Genomic DNA, 15,923 nt, shown 5'->3' on the forward strand with positions numbered 1-15,923 from the left:
AACCGCGATATCTGTTCTTGATGCAGAGCTATTAGTTTGTAAACTTCATGCTTCTATTTTTTTCAAACTTCTGAATTTTTGAAAATCTTTCTAACAAAATTCAAGCCCTAAATCAAAATTATGCTTCCAACAGTCACTAGAATTTATCTTACTCTCTCAAATGCAACAAATTTCATCAATATCGGTCCAGGGGTTATCTCAGAAAAACGTTTTTGCGTTTTTACATGTATTTGAATAGGCCGCGTCGGAGCTGGGCCCGAGCTAAAGCTTCCTCTTAAGCGTAGCATACGTAATTAGTGCTTTTATTTCGTTGTAAAATCTTACTTGATGGAGTGGTGATAATTGTTACGACGTCATGTTAGCATAACGCAAGCCCGCCCGTCTGTCTGGCGATTGGCCGGTTGGTCGGTCGGACAATTTGATACTTCAGATGTAATTATGCAAATAATATGATTAGGATTCTTTGGGAACTTTAGCCAATTTGCGATATGAGTCTATGTCGGTATCTAACCTCTTTCACTCCGACTTGGCTAACTGGGTAGTCCATGGTCTAATGGGTATCGAAGCCAATTGGGCTGCTGTGCTGTGAGCCGGTTTCGAAACCAACCTCTGGACCAAAGTTGGTCACTGGGTTTGTGACACTGCGCGTGTGACACTGGGTATGTACCGCTCTTCAATAACAAAGAAAAATACTTTAACAATCCAGTGCTAAGTGTATTTGAACCCACGTCATGTATATTTGGACAATCTTATCTGAATATAAATTCAAACACGCGCCACGCGCGAACTTCGCGGCGGCGATGCTAGATGGCGCAGCGTGCCCAGAAGAGCGCAGAAGCCCCGCTGCAGTACACGCACCATAGAGTTAGTAGAACAACTCTAGAGGAAAAGCTGGGCCGGAAAAGTGGGAACCTCTAGGGCGCCGCCCTGTTGCTACTGGTCAATGTGGCCAGCACAATTACTATTGAAAGAGCTGAGAACAAGTACAGGTCACCTTATGCTTTGTCACCTAAAAACGCATACCTGATGGCTTTATGAAGGTGGTACGTTAATATTAAGTTTACAGAAAGCGATCGCTAAGTCCGTGACTTATGTAAATCACGATGTACGCATTCATGCAATAAAGGATGACGCGAATTTCGGTTTCGAATCTGTTTTTTGGATGCGTAGTAGTTTCGTTTGACATGCGATCGCGCGTCGACATCGGACGCTATGACACACTCGTGCCTTATGTGCCACCGAAGCCCCGAAGTGGTCTGGCATATACCTTCACATGTAAGTAAACGAATTTATCTCCTTGTTGCGAATATCACGCGAATAGGCAGCTCTTGTGGTACATCACAATCGTTCGAGAAGCGTCACAGTAGAGCATTTTTCTGCATGCGGAGCGGTGTTTTTATTTGCAGGTTTCCCTTCAGTAGGAAATTGCTGGACAGGCGGACCAGCGCACCGGAATTGTACTGGCGAAGCCACAAGCAACTCAAAGAATCTGTTTAATTGTTGCACTTTGAACAATCATGCTTCTACAAAGGCCACAGCAGAAAAACAGCCTGATGACCGAGTATTTCTGTGCCACGAAGTAATCAAGAGGCGAGTGCCTAATGCGGACGAAATAGAGTGCATCGAGACTTAGAACGACAGAAAGCTGAGCTAGTTTGTAAGGATTCATTATGCAAAACAGAGGTGAGGCGTGCAGACAGGACACAAGAGTAGAGAAGTGGGCGGCGCGCGTGTTGTTTGCTTGTAAATACTCTACTCTTGTTTCCTGTCTGCACGCCTCACCTCCGTTTTGCATAACGAGTGCATCAAGCCACATATTAATAGCTTAGGCGTTTTATTAACTGTGCAATATTTTCAACACTTCCTTGCATGCCATTTCATGTGGCATATCTTTTCTGGTCACAAATTTGTGCAGCGAATCTATTTGCATGATCGACTCCGGGCCTGTGGGACCGTTCACTTGCACTTGATGCTGAGTCTTTTACATGTACCCATAAACTGCAGATATGCACATCAGATCCCTGCGAGCACTTTCAAAATTCAATTATTTTCGACAACAGGCACATATGCAATACTGACATAATCCGGAATACCACTAAGCAGCTGGGACACATTTTTGTTGACCATACTCGCAGGTAAAATAAGTACATCATGTGGACAGCTCCAGCTCATTTTCCTTAAGTCAGTGTGTACAAGGGTTATGCAAAAATAATTTTTTTCTCGCGCACCGATCATTTTGCTTTATAAGCAAGAGAACCCACCACGTTAGTGTAACGTATCTTGTGCATCACACTAATATGTGCTTTCATTTACCAAGTGAGATGAGTTACTTTTATGGCTCATTCAGTCATATCACACTGCAAGCTGCATTCATCAATCTTCAATGGGATTTTGCAAATGTTTAATGAAACATGTTTCCCTTTTATGCAGATATGCAATGGCAAGCCCTTCCGTCTGTTCCAAAGGTAAAATTTAAGCTCTAAATTAAAGAAGACATTTCTAGTCAGAAACAAGCAAAAATAGTGAATGCAGAGTATCAGAAGCCCAAGGTACAGAAATTATGAGAAGTGTCGAATGATTTTAAGGAAAGAGTCGTATTTAAAAATGCAAGACCCTTTAGTGGAGGTCAAACAAGTCAATATAGGTAGAATACTCTGCAAAATTATGCGAGTGAGGGGATGTCAAACAATGGGTCAGGAAATGCATTGTTTTTCTGCAAAACAAAAGCTGATTGCCATTACATAAGTCACTTTAGCATCATGATAAATTCAGAAATAAACCAAAAAACAAGACACGCAAAAATAAACAAAACATTTAATGATATTTCAGCAGAACTTTTTGTTGGGCTAGTTGGTGCATATTACTGAACTACTATAGCGCCAAACAGACGACACAAGAAGAAGAGACACGGACATAAGCGCTCGTCCGTGTCTCTTCTTGTGTCGTCTGTTTGGCGCTATAGTACTTCAGCCATTTAATGATGCTCTCTCCACACTGGGATAAATAAAAACAAACACATCACATCTAATGTGGACATATCAGATGCCTTGTGAAACATAAAGGAACAATTCAGTTTCGAGCTATGGCACTTGCCGCATAGATGTGGGGGGGCCTTGCACCAATAGTGATAGTTACCACTGCATTTAGAAATTGAAAGCATTCGTGCAGACAAGGATGATTCTTTATATTTTTGGCTACCACTTCAAATGCCTCCACCAAGTGTTACAATGCTGCACGCAGCCATACTAAGGATCTCGCAACAACACCTGCAGGTAAAAAGCAGAAGCAGTCAAAGTGCTCTTTTAGGCAAGAAGAGTGCAAGAAGCAGACATAACTGCATTTATTTCCATAATTCCCCATTTAAATGGCCTTTTCTTTTTGCTTAGACAATGCCTACGCCTAGCCACAGCAGCTCCCTCATACAGACTCCGCAAACCAAGAGGCCGTGGAGGCAAATGCAGGTAAGAGGCAATAAACAATAGCACTGGTATCGACATTCATCTAATTTCTTTTTATTTCGTTTAGGCAGCCAGCACACCTCGAACAGCCACCTTGACTGCGGGTGTGTCACCCTAGTCGCCAAGGAAACATTTGAGGGAAAGTGACAGGCAATGTGAACAGCCACTCCTCCATGTAAACAATACTCTTTCTCTCGGATGACTCCTACGCCTCACCACGCCAGCACACTTGTGCACAAAGATGCCGCAGAGGCACGTGCAGGTCAGAGGCAAGAAGCAGTGGCACTGGTGTCGACATTTACCCAATTTCTTTTTCTTACACTGAGGCAGCCAGCACACCTCCAACAGCCACCTCGACTGCGGGTGTGTTAGTTGATCCCTGTTGTACATATGCTCATAATAAACTTCAGTAAACTTGAACTTCATAATAAACTTGAAGGCAAATGGTACATTGATGCATTGTATTTTTGAACATTTATTGTACACATACAATATATGTTATACTATGCAATGCTACAGAGCGTATTTTGAAGCTTCCCCCTATATTTTGCACCTTTAATTACGTATGTGTTGTGTGGCCCTCAATGCAGTTCATGTTGTAGCAGCTGCTTTGTCTGTGTATCGCACATTGGCTTAAGCTCGTGATATCCACATACTTCTCTCACATATACAAAATAAAGTTCTATGTAGTCCTCAGTGTTACAACAAAAAATGAAAGTAAACAATCCGATCGTGGAATTATGTTTATTACAGTGATTCCTACGACAGTTACTGACAAGTTGACAACTTGAACTGGTCAATCGGTCCATAGCCTCCTCTATTTTTCAAAAATAAAGGAGGCTATGATCCGTCATGGCAAGGAATTGTATGTATACATAAAAAAAAGGGGGTATGTTTGTATTTGTAGTGGGGGTATAGGATTAGGGCGGTACGAAAAAATGTACCAACACCGTCCTCTAGACCTATTCCGTTGAGGTACCGTAACAAAACGTATTATGCATAAAGTTCATACAACCAACTCTGATATTACTACAGACGCCAGGCGACGCGAGCTACATTTGTCATGATGCATTCGCGACTGCACCGGATGCCCTCCACATTATTCTCGTTAATCGTGCTCACTGCGCCGAGGCAAAAGAAAGACCATGGGCGCAGGTGCCTTTAAAGTATCTCGACCTTGCGAGGCACGGCTGCGCGTGCCAGGGGAGCTGTCCGTGCGAACACTCCCTGGCACACACCTGCCTCGGCGGCCCCAACCTACGTACCGTTCTGCTTCGAACTTTGATCCCCCCACTGTCCCTCGGGTGCCCTGGAGTTCCTGCGCCGCCTGCTCTACTACCATCTCAGGTGCTCTCCTGAGACTTCCGTTTGTCGGTTACATGTGCCCTACAGCTGGATCATTACTTATAATAATAAAAAACCCGATCTATCGTCACGACGATAGATCGCGAAAGCGGCTTTTGCAACATACCGCGCCCGTGCGAAGATAATTACGGAACGCCAACGAGGAATCTGACCACAGCTTCGAGCTCGTAACGTCGTCGAGTGACACTCCTGCAACAGGCGTGACCGCTGAAAACCGCATACCGCCAGAAGCTTGAACAGGATCATCCCTCGGTTGCATAACTGCCAGCTCTACGGCCAACATGGACCACACCCACACCATCCCCCAAATAAAGAACCGACTTATGAAGCCCAAACACACGGCTGCACGCACACATCACAACACTTCAAGCGAGACGCCATGCTACTACGCTGCTACTGTTGCCGGATTAAAACTGACTACTGTCACCAAGTCTAGCAAGCGTCTCAGGAGCTGGCAACCTCGGCGCGTAGCAACATGGCGGCGCTCTTGAGGTTCCCGATTTTAATGCATGGGCCCTATGGGTAGCTTGTCCTCTAGAGTCAGTATAGTAACTCTATGACACGCACTATACAGGACGCGTTTCAGAGGGGGCCGTACGGTGTACCGCTACATTGCTTAAATGTTAATCGCATTAACGTCGACAGTATTCCTGAGATGGCTTCTGCCGGAATCTATTTTCAATTAGGAGTGTGCGAATATGTAAAAATTTTTAATACGAATCGAATGGTTCCCTGCTGCTTTATTAGAGAATTCGCTATTCGAACTTGTCGAATATTCTTATCTTACAAATGCATAAGGTAAAAAAATTGGAGGACGCTTAAGCTTCGCCTTCAAGAGTGGGACGCGACAGCGTTCCCGTCGACCCGCCAAGGGGTATAAGACAATGCGCTACGGCACAGCGATCACTTACGATGCGCCCCGCATCGGACTTAGCGCCCACCTATCACGCGGTGAGCGTCGAGCAACGCAGCGTTCGCCGCGGCAACGAAACGTGCGCCTGAGCGAAAGAAACGAACCTAAGAACTCGGTGTCTCGGAGGGGAAACGATCTACGCCAGCCGTCAGCCGCCAGCCGCCAAACGTCGTGATCGGCACGGGCAGAGAGATAGATAGTAATCTAAACAGGCAGCACGGCGAAGCGTCGTCAGGGGAGAGGGAGTCCCGCGACGCGCCTGGCAGCGGTACAGTGCTCTAGAATATGCAGCGGTCCCAATGCGCGCGCGGCGCGCCTCCTGTCGGGGCAGCGCCGTACATTGAGAGGAGGGGGTCTTCTGTGTTTGCCGCAAGATGGCTCTGCGTGTGCGGAAAGCGCAGAAGAAATGCAGCGGAAACGCACTTCGCAACTCGTGTAATTGTGACTTCTGTACGTTACATGTTCATAATTACCGATATACACCGCAGTATAACTTTCCACGGCTCGTTTCGAAGGCAACACCGTATTCACTAGAGCCGCGTTTGCACCGCTTTGAAGCATCGAACTCGTGGCTGAGTGGTAGCGTCTCCGTCTCACACTCCGGAGACCTGGGTTCGATTCCCACCGGGCCAATCTTGGTAGTTGCTTTTTATTTATGAAGCGCCTGCCGTGATTTATCGCTCACGGTCAACGCCGCCGACGCCGACGCCGATGACACCGGCTTTTCTGCGACACGAGCTCCTTAACGCTATCGCGTTAAAAACTGGAGACCCGAGGGAGCCAGAACGACGGATGTGACGACTGTGCCGAATTGCGCTGCTGCAGGGTAGCCGCGGCTGTTCATCAATGGACGCCAGTTCCCGAGCCGAGTGCACGGGCAGATAACTTATTCTGCTCTTCAATTTACAATAAGTCAGTAAGAATGACCTCATTTTATGTTAGGCAGACTATATAGGCAGTCGTGCTTTCCTGTACGTATACGAATTTGTTCCGGACTATTATTTAGTCAGTCTCGCTATGTTTGCATTCATTTAAAACAATGTGCTCTGCTGTGGTATGACGCTCTCTCAAATAATGGAAAAGAGTTGCTAATGGCTTACAAGCTTCCCAGTTATTTGGGCGTGTAATTGTGAAGAATGCACTGTAAAATAATGTACCCCCTTAAAAGTGAATAGAATGTAAATTTGTCTACAACCCACACCCTTAGCAATAAAAAGGGCGTAGAGGTGTGAGTTATAGACACACTTACACGTTTAATTTACTTTAAGGGCGTAAGTTATTTATACTGGGTGTAATTATTTATTACATATGTAAATTATGTATGCATGCATGGGGGTATCAATGTGTATAACTTAAGCCTATCTTGTTCATTGGTTTCTACACTCGCCGTACAAACTTCATATTTCTCGTTGCTTTAGAAATCAGGAAATATTCGGTTCAATTAGATTGAGAAGTTTCACTATTCGAGCAACCCTAACTTTAAGTGTAAGAAATGGCAATATGTAAAAAATAAGACGAAAAGAACAGGGCAAGAAAACAATGCGGAATCAGATACAAGGGCGCTAACTCGATACGCCATGCAGTTTATTGCATTCCAAGATGTTAACCTAAGGGAAAAGTTTAAGCAACCTGGAAGCATCTTCCTATTTAACGAAAAACGAAAAAAGAATTGACAGTCATTTTAGCATACGCCAAAGAGGGTGACTGGGGAAAGCATGCGCGCTCAAGAGAAATCCATTAACTTACTTGACAAATAGTTATGGGCTGTCCATCGGGCCCGCGACGCAGCAGAGAGGCTCGGCCTTTCTGTACCGGCGTGGGAGCGGCCCGCTACGTGCTGATGCGCGTTCCGAAGGACCAGATTAAAGTTTTACCATATCATACCATTCTCATTCGAATGCGTTGTTACTTCTTATTGCTTGTTTTCTCCCACGAAAGGTCGTGGGTTCGAGTGCCTGAATTAACTCTGCGATGGAGGACTACCAGATAAGAAGCCGTTCGGAGTAAGATTCCTAATCCATAATAAGGGCGTAGCGGGCAACATTGACGAATTCTACAGCATTATTGAGAGGGTAGCAGTAGTCGTAATAAAGCTGAATAGGAGGTATAGAATAATGGTAGTAGAAACCTACGCTCCTACCTCCAGTCACGATGATGAAGAAATAGAACACCTTTATGAGGAGATTGAATGGACATTTTGCAAAAAAGCTGCTGCGCATGCGTTAGCGCGCCGCTCGCGAGCGCCCCCTACGCGGTTGGAAAGCCAGCAGACGACTTCCCGCCTGGCTGGGCATTCCGGCACGCTCAGGCAAGCTCCCGTGTTCACGTTTCTGAATGCACTGCATCGCGTAACTACGAGTTACTGCGGCAAGAATAACGTTTTATTTTTATTTTCTTAGTTGTTTCCGTCCGAGTAACGGTACCTACTAAAAACAGCGTCATGAGTGAACGCTCTAAAGCCGTTGAATGCGCACAGCTCAGTGTACGAACCAGACGAGCACTCGGGGATTCGGATTCGCAGCGAGCACTTTATAACAGGTATTCGTCATGAATTTTGGCCTGTAACGAGTCCTTTCTATTAATATTTGCCCTTCTTCAATTTTTAGACCGGTCTTTAAACTTTTCTAGCCGCTCTGACTACGTGCTAACTGTTTCTACATACATCCGAACTTCCGGTCAAGCTGCAGTTATGCCGCACGGTCGTTGCATGGCTAAAGAAGCATTCAACAGCACGCACGTTAACTACAGCGAAGTAGGATTTCGTTGTGGCATTGCGATTTGAAATGAAAATGAAAAGGCCGTATTTGCTAACGATTATTTAGAAAATAGTGTCATACCGTCTCGCACGTCGCTACGCTTCCGATAGCACATAGATTGACTACTCGATACGACGAGTTATACGGCATAAATGCAATCTGTTGGAAAATATGGCGCTGAGTCCGCGATCATTCTATGCTGCCTCTCTAAGTGCGAGATAAGTGACCGATATAAAGCAAAGGCTAGCCGACGGAATGCAGCCTGCTTCGACAGCTGACAACACGACAGGTTGTATGTGTTAGCGTCTACCCAAGCCGCCGGTTCATCCCTGGGCTTCATTTTAGTTTTGTTTTAATGCCTACATGTAACAGCATGCACAGCAGTGAACGTGCATTGTAATGTATTTAGTTCAGCTTCTACAACACTGCAGGAAGAGAAAAGCAAAAGTGAATCTGCAGACGTCAAACCCAATGGGGCAGGTGCAAGCTGGCCGAACAAGACCCACTTGTGGGTCACTGGCGCTCAGATGAAGCGTAACGTTCTTCACACAACCCTCTTCTTTAAATGCCCAACCACGATGGACCTGACGCACGGTCGCAGTTGTTGTGTGCAGGGAGCTCCACACCTGGTCGCGATCGAGCATGGCGAAAAGTCAAGTCCATCCCGTGTCCAAAAAGAAAAACGGAATGCAGCCTTCCTCCATCAATTTGACATGTCGTAAAACGACTAAACAAACAACGTGAGCTGAATTTTACGCCATCAAACTCGATGACACAAGTAGCAACTAGGCGACAACGGGGAATGTTTTCCCACACAAATACTCGCGCACCCAGCGCCCCGAACGCTTCTTCACGCCTACGGCAGGGGGCGCTCATTTTTTGCAATGTGTCCATTTGCGATGCCAAAAGCGCAAACTCATTATACTGTAGTCATGGGCCACTGCAATGTAAAAGGGGAGAAAAAGCAGGCTGGTGAACAAGCAAGTGGCAACTACGTCGTGGATTCTAGGAACACTTGTTGGTGTTGGGCTGCTGAGCACGAGGTCGCGGGATCGAATCCCGGCCACGGCGGCCGCATTTCGATGGGGGCGAAATGCGAAAACACCCGTGTGCTTAGATTTAGGTGCACGTTAAAGAACCCCAGGTGGTCTAAATTTCCGGAGTCCTCCACTACGGCGTGCCTCATAATCAGAAAGTGGTTTTGGCACGTAAAACCCCAAATATTATTATTATTAGGAACACTTGAGGAGAGATGTTGGTAGAATTCGCGGAAAGGAATAAGCTACGAATAATGAGCACCTTCTTGCGGAAGCATAGGAACAAAAAGTGGACCTGCAAATGCCCTAATGGTCAAAGAGGAAATGAAATTGATTTCGTACTTTCTGCCAATCCCAACATAATGCAGGATGTAAAAGTGTTAGGTAGGTTCACCTCAGTTTGAAGAAAGAAAAGTAAATTCGGTCACGAACAAACATGCCAACCTAGGCACAGTAAGGGAAAAGCAGACCAATTCAGCCTGGCACTTGAAAACAAATATGCAGCCTTAGAACAGGGAGATGAAGATGACATAGAGGCAATGAATGAAACCGTAAATAGGCTGGCTTCAGAAGCAGCAGTTGAAGAGGGAGGTAAGGCACCAAAGGTACGAGTAGGTAAGCTCTCCCGAGTAAAAAAGGAGCTAATAAAGAAACGACAAAGAATGAAAGCGTCCAACTCAAGAGATCAGATAGAATTCGCGGTGCTATCAAAAGTAATCAACAAGAACAAAATAAGGGATATTCTAAATTATAACGTGAGAAAGACTGAGGAAGTAGTAAAAAAGTGGACGCAGCCTTAAATCAGTGAGAAGGAAACTTGGCATCGGACAAACCAAGATGTATGCACTGAAAGATAGGCAGGGTGGTATCATCAGCAATCTTGAAGATATAGTAAAAGGAGCGGAAGAATTTTATACTGACCTGTACAGTACCCACAGCATCCATGATACCTTCATTCGAAGTAGTAATGAACAGGTTACAGGGGCTCCTTCTATAACTAGCGATGAAGTTAGAAGGGTCTTGCAAGAAATGAAACGGGGAAAAGCGGCAGAAGAAGAAGGACTACCAGTCAATTTATTCAATGAAGGGCACACAATGCTTGAAAAACTAGCGGCCCTTTATACGATTTGTCTGTCGACTTCAAGGGACCCAGAGAACTGGAAGAATGCCAACATTATACTAATCCACAAAGAGGGAGACGGTAAAGAATAGAAAAAATTGTAGAGCCATTATAGCTTACTTCCGATATTATATAAAATATGCACTAACATGATCTCCAATAGAATAAGGGCAGCACTGCACTTTAGTCAACCAAGGGAACAGGTTGGTTTCAGGAAGGGATACTCTACAGTGGATCACATCCATGTGATCAATCAGGTAACCGAGAAATCCGCAGATCACAATCAGCCTCTCCATATGATTTTCATAGATTACGAAAAGGCATTTGATTCAATCGAGATACCAGCATTTATAGAGGCATTGCGTAATCAAGGAGTACAGGAAGCTTACGTAAATATCTTGGGATGTATCTACAGAGACTCCACAGCTACCTTAATTCTCCACAAGAAAAGTAGCAAGGTACTTACGTATAAAGAAAGGGGTCAGACAAGGAGACACAATCTCTCCCACGCTATTCACTGCTTGTTTGGAAGAAGTATTCAAGCTATTAAACTGGCAAGGCTTTGAAGTAAGGATCAACGGCGTATATCTCTCCAACCTTCGATTTGCAGATGACGTTGTCTCGTTTAGCAACACTGGGGACGAGTTACAAGAAATGATTGAGGACCCTAAAAGAGAGGGTATAAGACTGGGGTTGAAGATTAATATGCGGAAGACAAAGACAATGATCAATAGCCGGGCGAGGGAATAAGAGTTCAGGATCGCCAGTCAGCCTATAAAGTCTGTGAAGGAGTAAGTTTGTCTAGGTCAATTACGCACAGGGGACCGTGATCATGAGAAGGAAACTTACAGAAGAATAAAAATGGGTTGGAGCGCATTCGGCAGAAATTGTCAGATCCTGACTGAAAGCTTACCATTGTCATTAAAAAGAAAGGTGTACAATCAATGCATTTTGTGCTGACATATGGGGCAGAAACTTAGAAGTCTGACAAAGAAGCTCGAAAACAAGTTAAGGACCGCGCAAAGAGCGCTGGAACGAAGAATGTTAGGCATAACGTTAAGAGACAGGAAGAGAGCGGTGTGGATCCGAGAGCAAACAGAGATAGCCGACATTCTGATTGACAATAAGAGAAAGAAATGGAGCTGGGCAGGTCATGTAATGCGCAGGTTATGTAACCGGTGGACCATTATGGTCACAGAATGGGCGCCGAGAGAAGGGAAGCGCAGTCGAGGACGGCAGAAGACTAGGTGGGGTGATGAAATTAAGAAATTCCCAGGTGCTAGCTGGAATCGGTTGGCGCAAGGCAGGGATAATTGGAGATCGCACGGAGGGACCTTCGTCCTGCAGTGGCCTTAAAATACGCTGATGATGATGACGAATTAACTTTGCTCCTTTTTTTTTTTGGCATGAGAAGCGGCATTGCAGCCAGCTGTGAAGAAGACGACGGTGAACGTGAGAGCAGTGGCACGAGCGCGTGTCTGAGCGAGGCGTGTTCACATGACTTTCTGAACCGCACGACACGTTTTCGAGACCATCGGGGATATGAGCCACATAAGTCTTTCGCCTTGTTATTTTCTCGCATGAGAGGATGCCCTAGGCAGCCCCGATCTCGGAGCACAGCTATGGGCTGTTAATCGGGCCCGCGACGCAGCAGAGAGGCTCGGCCTTTCTATACCGACGTGGGAGCGGCCTGCATACGTGCTTACACGCATTCCGAAGGACCTGAATAAATTTTTACCATACCATACCATGCCACGAACCAGGTGTGCCATTTATATTTGTCCCCGCCCTACGTGCGTTATCTCTGTTTTTCTAACGTGACTAGCCAGTACAAATAATGAATGAATAATGCGTCACGAAATATAAAATGCTATTTCCCTTCTCGCTCGTAAAAATGCCAAAATCGTAACTCTCTGCGATAGCAAATTTTGCAGGGTATGTAATGTGTAGTTATTGCCATGTTTTTCGCTGTTTACATCTATGGGCGCCGCCGCCCGATTTCGATGCTCCGACGACACGCTCGTTAACGCTAGAACGTCCTGCTGCGTTCTGGTTAACGATCCGCGACATGCTACGCGCCGGCCATCCCTTATGCAAACGCGCAAATGACACGCCCTGCGCACGAATGAGCGCAGCGCGCTCGTGGCCTCCATTAACGCTCGTTGCTCAGCCTACTGTAAACTGCACGATATTAATTGACCGGTGGTACAATGCGGAAGCTATATATATAGGCGTGCAACTCGGGAAGGGGTGAAGGTGGGAGAGGGGGTGCGGGAGAGCGGGCTCAATTTCCCGTGCCCTGACGCCGCAGTGCTTGCACGAACGTCGTCTTGAGCCACATGTACCACGTACGCCCATTTCTACGAAGTTGTCGAGTTCTAGTGCAAAACGGTAATTGAATTGAATTCTGGGGTTTTACGTGCCGAATGCGCGATTTGATTGTGAGGCACGCCGTAGTGGGGGACCCCGGAGTAATTTTGATCACCAGGGCATCTTTAACGTGCCTCCAATTAATGCACAGGACAAGGGCGTTTTTGCATCTCGCCCCCATAGAAATGCGGCCGCCGCTGCTGAGATTCGATCCCTCGACCTCGTGCTGAGCAGCGTAGCACCATACCTGCTAATATTAAGACGTAAGCCTTTAGTGGCTCATGTGTATCTGTGCACGGTCCGTGGTGGACGCAGGAAAGCGGTGGTCAATCGCAGCCCGTGACAGCTGTCATAGCGCTTGATGGGTGACCCCAGGTGAACAATGGGTGTTCCATCAAAGTTTACAGGTGGTTCCGAGGCAAAAAGGGACATAGATATTAGCAACCACGGCGGGTGTTGCAAAGCGGTAATTGTCATCGTTCCTCTTGTCCTTTCATCAACGCTGCGCTCCCAGCTTTTCTTACACCTCGGCTCCCAGTAATTTCCTCTCGGCACCGACTCGCCCGTCAGAGAATCGTCAAACTACATGAAGCGCATTTACAGCACGTTTCCAGTACATTAACGCGATAGCATTAAGTTCCCTGTGTTGCAAAAAATCCGGCATCGTCGCCTTGCGGTGAAAATCCTTTCGCGAAAAATCATTCCGAACCGCAACCACGCAGGCCCTCCGCGTAGCGTAGAGGCCTTGCTCAACTGGTTGAATTTCTCAAAGTAAAATGCGTCAGAAAAATCCTAAAGTACAGCTTACACATAACCTACAGGCATAATAGCGTCGGAGTGTAATTTGAATATATGAGCGAACATAATTTTGTTACGCGGAGACTCAACCAAACTCCTTTTCCAGCGTTACGACCATTCACAGCGCGGCGCGCGCGCTCAATTCCTTGCAACTGCATCCTGATGGCGCACGACTCCAGGCATCTGCGCGAAGGTGGATAAAAAAAGCTGCGCTTGCCGGGAAGCGTGACAATCAGTCACGGATCTTTGACTGCTATCGCGTTCCACTCTTCAAGGGGCCCTCACCAGGTCTGGCCATGTTGAGCTGACGAGCGCAGAGCATACATTGCGCGATAACGATCGTGTCTGCAAAGCATTACACCGCTACGCGCCGCGGAAAGATCTGAAATTTCCAACCGAACGCTGTTTTTTCTTCTCGCGGCCACCGCGCTCCAAGCCGGGCGGTGACGTAGTCGTGTCCCTGCGCCTACGTAGTCGTGTCCGCAATGCGACGTCGCTCGTGGTGACACGTGACTTCGATAATTATTCAACACAACATCTGTTATCTGTGCGTTCTGTTGCTTGGATTGAGGGATTGAAGTTTGGAGAAAGATTAAAACACACAAACAGAATCTCTGCGTGTGTGTGTGTTTTTTTTTTACTTCGCACCGAAGCAAGGGAGATGTACTTCCGCTACGTCTGCTTGTTCCCACGATCACCCACCGTGGTTGCTCAGTGGCTATGGTGTTGGGCTGCTGAGCACGAGGTCGCGGGATCGAATCCCGGCCACGGCGGCCGCATTTCGATGGGGGCGAAATGCGGAAACACCCGTGTACTTAGATTTAGGTGCACGTTAAAGAACCCCAGGTGGTCAAAATTTCCGGAGTCCCCCACTACGGCGTGCCTCATAATCAGAAAGTGGTTTTGGCACGTAAAACCCCATATATTATTATTATCAACAATGCCAATCAACATTGATCACCGTTCGCTTAATACACACCGTTATTCTTTAAATGCTTGACTACATTTAATAGGAACAAGTGTTATACACAAAAAGAAAACAGACCGAGGTATAACGTTCCAGAGAGAATAAACTTTTTTTTAAATTTGGGAAAAAATGCTTCAGTGGCTTGAGACACTGCTCGGCGCGCGTCTTTTTATTTTCTTCAAGTTTTCAAATTAATCTTTAGCCCGAGCAGGCCAAACTAATTAAACAGTCAAATGCCTCTACAACGAACGCCTACGGTGAAATGACCTCAATAACGAGGGAGTGATTATGTTTCGAGTTGCTGTCTTTCGCATGTATTGTAAAAAGGCTTAAACAAGTTACAGGAAAAAAAGTAAGCAATTACAATCGCATCTTTAAAAAATGGAATTAATTCCAGTTATCAATTACTTCACCGCGACATTAAATTGAGCCGTCACTAAAAAGTAGTCGATTCCTTTAACCATATCATAGGTAGCCAACAAACACACCAAGGACAACACAGGGGAAATTACTTGTACTTACTATATGAAATAAACCCGCCGTGGTTGCTCAGTGGCTGTGGTGTTGGGCTAGTGAGCATGAGGTCGCGGGATCGAATTCCGGCCACGGCGGCCGCATTTCGATGGGGGCGAAATGCGAAAACACCCATGTAGTTAGATTTAGGTGCACGTTAAGGAACCCCAGGTGGTCAAAATTTCCGTAGTCCTCCGCTATGGCGTGCCTCATAATGAGGAAGTGGTTTTGGCACGTAAAACCCCATAATTATTTTAAATGAAATAAAGAAATTATAAATTAATGGAATTGTAATTAAGTGAATGAAAGAACTTGGTGCAGGTCAGGAACGATCCCACGTCTTCGCATTACGCGTGCAATGCTCTACCAATTGAGCTACCGCGGCGCCGTCTTCCCATACACTTCGTGGGGGTATTAATGTGTTACTACTAGAGCTAACCCTGGGAGTGTTAGCCAGCGCCACCACTCAGAAGGCTTAGCGGCGGATGTGGAACATCCTTTCTGCAGCAGGCGCCACGAGTACGTGATCTTTTTTAGCGTGAAGGCAACTGGTCAATAAACCCACGCGTGCTACCTGAAGGCATCAATGCTGCCGGATTCGAAACCCTCGTTATGTAATGAATGAG

The 15,923-nt window shown here is 46.1% G+C and overlaps 1 long non-coding RNA gene across 1 annotated transcript; it reads left to right on the forward strand.

Annotated features, from left to right (window-relative positions):
• Positions 1-1,186: 1,186 nt before the first annotated feature.
• LOC135903263 (uncharacterized) lies at positions 1,187-3,808 on the forward strand. Its single transcript, XR_010564772.2, has 4 exons — positions 1,187-1,275; positions 2,431-2,465; positions 3,387-3,461; positions 3,526-3,808. It is a non-coding gene; the product is annotated as an uncharacterized lncRNA (long non-coding RNA).
• Positions 3,809-15,923: the final 12,115 nt, after the last annotated feature.

Source organism: Dermacentor albipictus, chromosome 2, assembly GCF_038994185.2.
Source record: "Dermacentor albipictus isolate Rhodes 1998 colony chromosome 2, USDA_Dalb.pri_finalv2, whole genome shotgun sequence".
NCBI lineage: Eukaryota > Metazoa > Arthropoda > Arachnida > Ixodida > Ixodidae > Dermacentor > Dermacentor albipictus.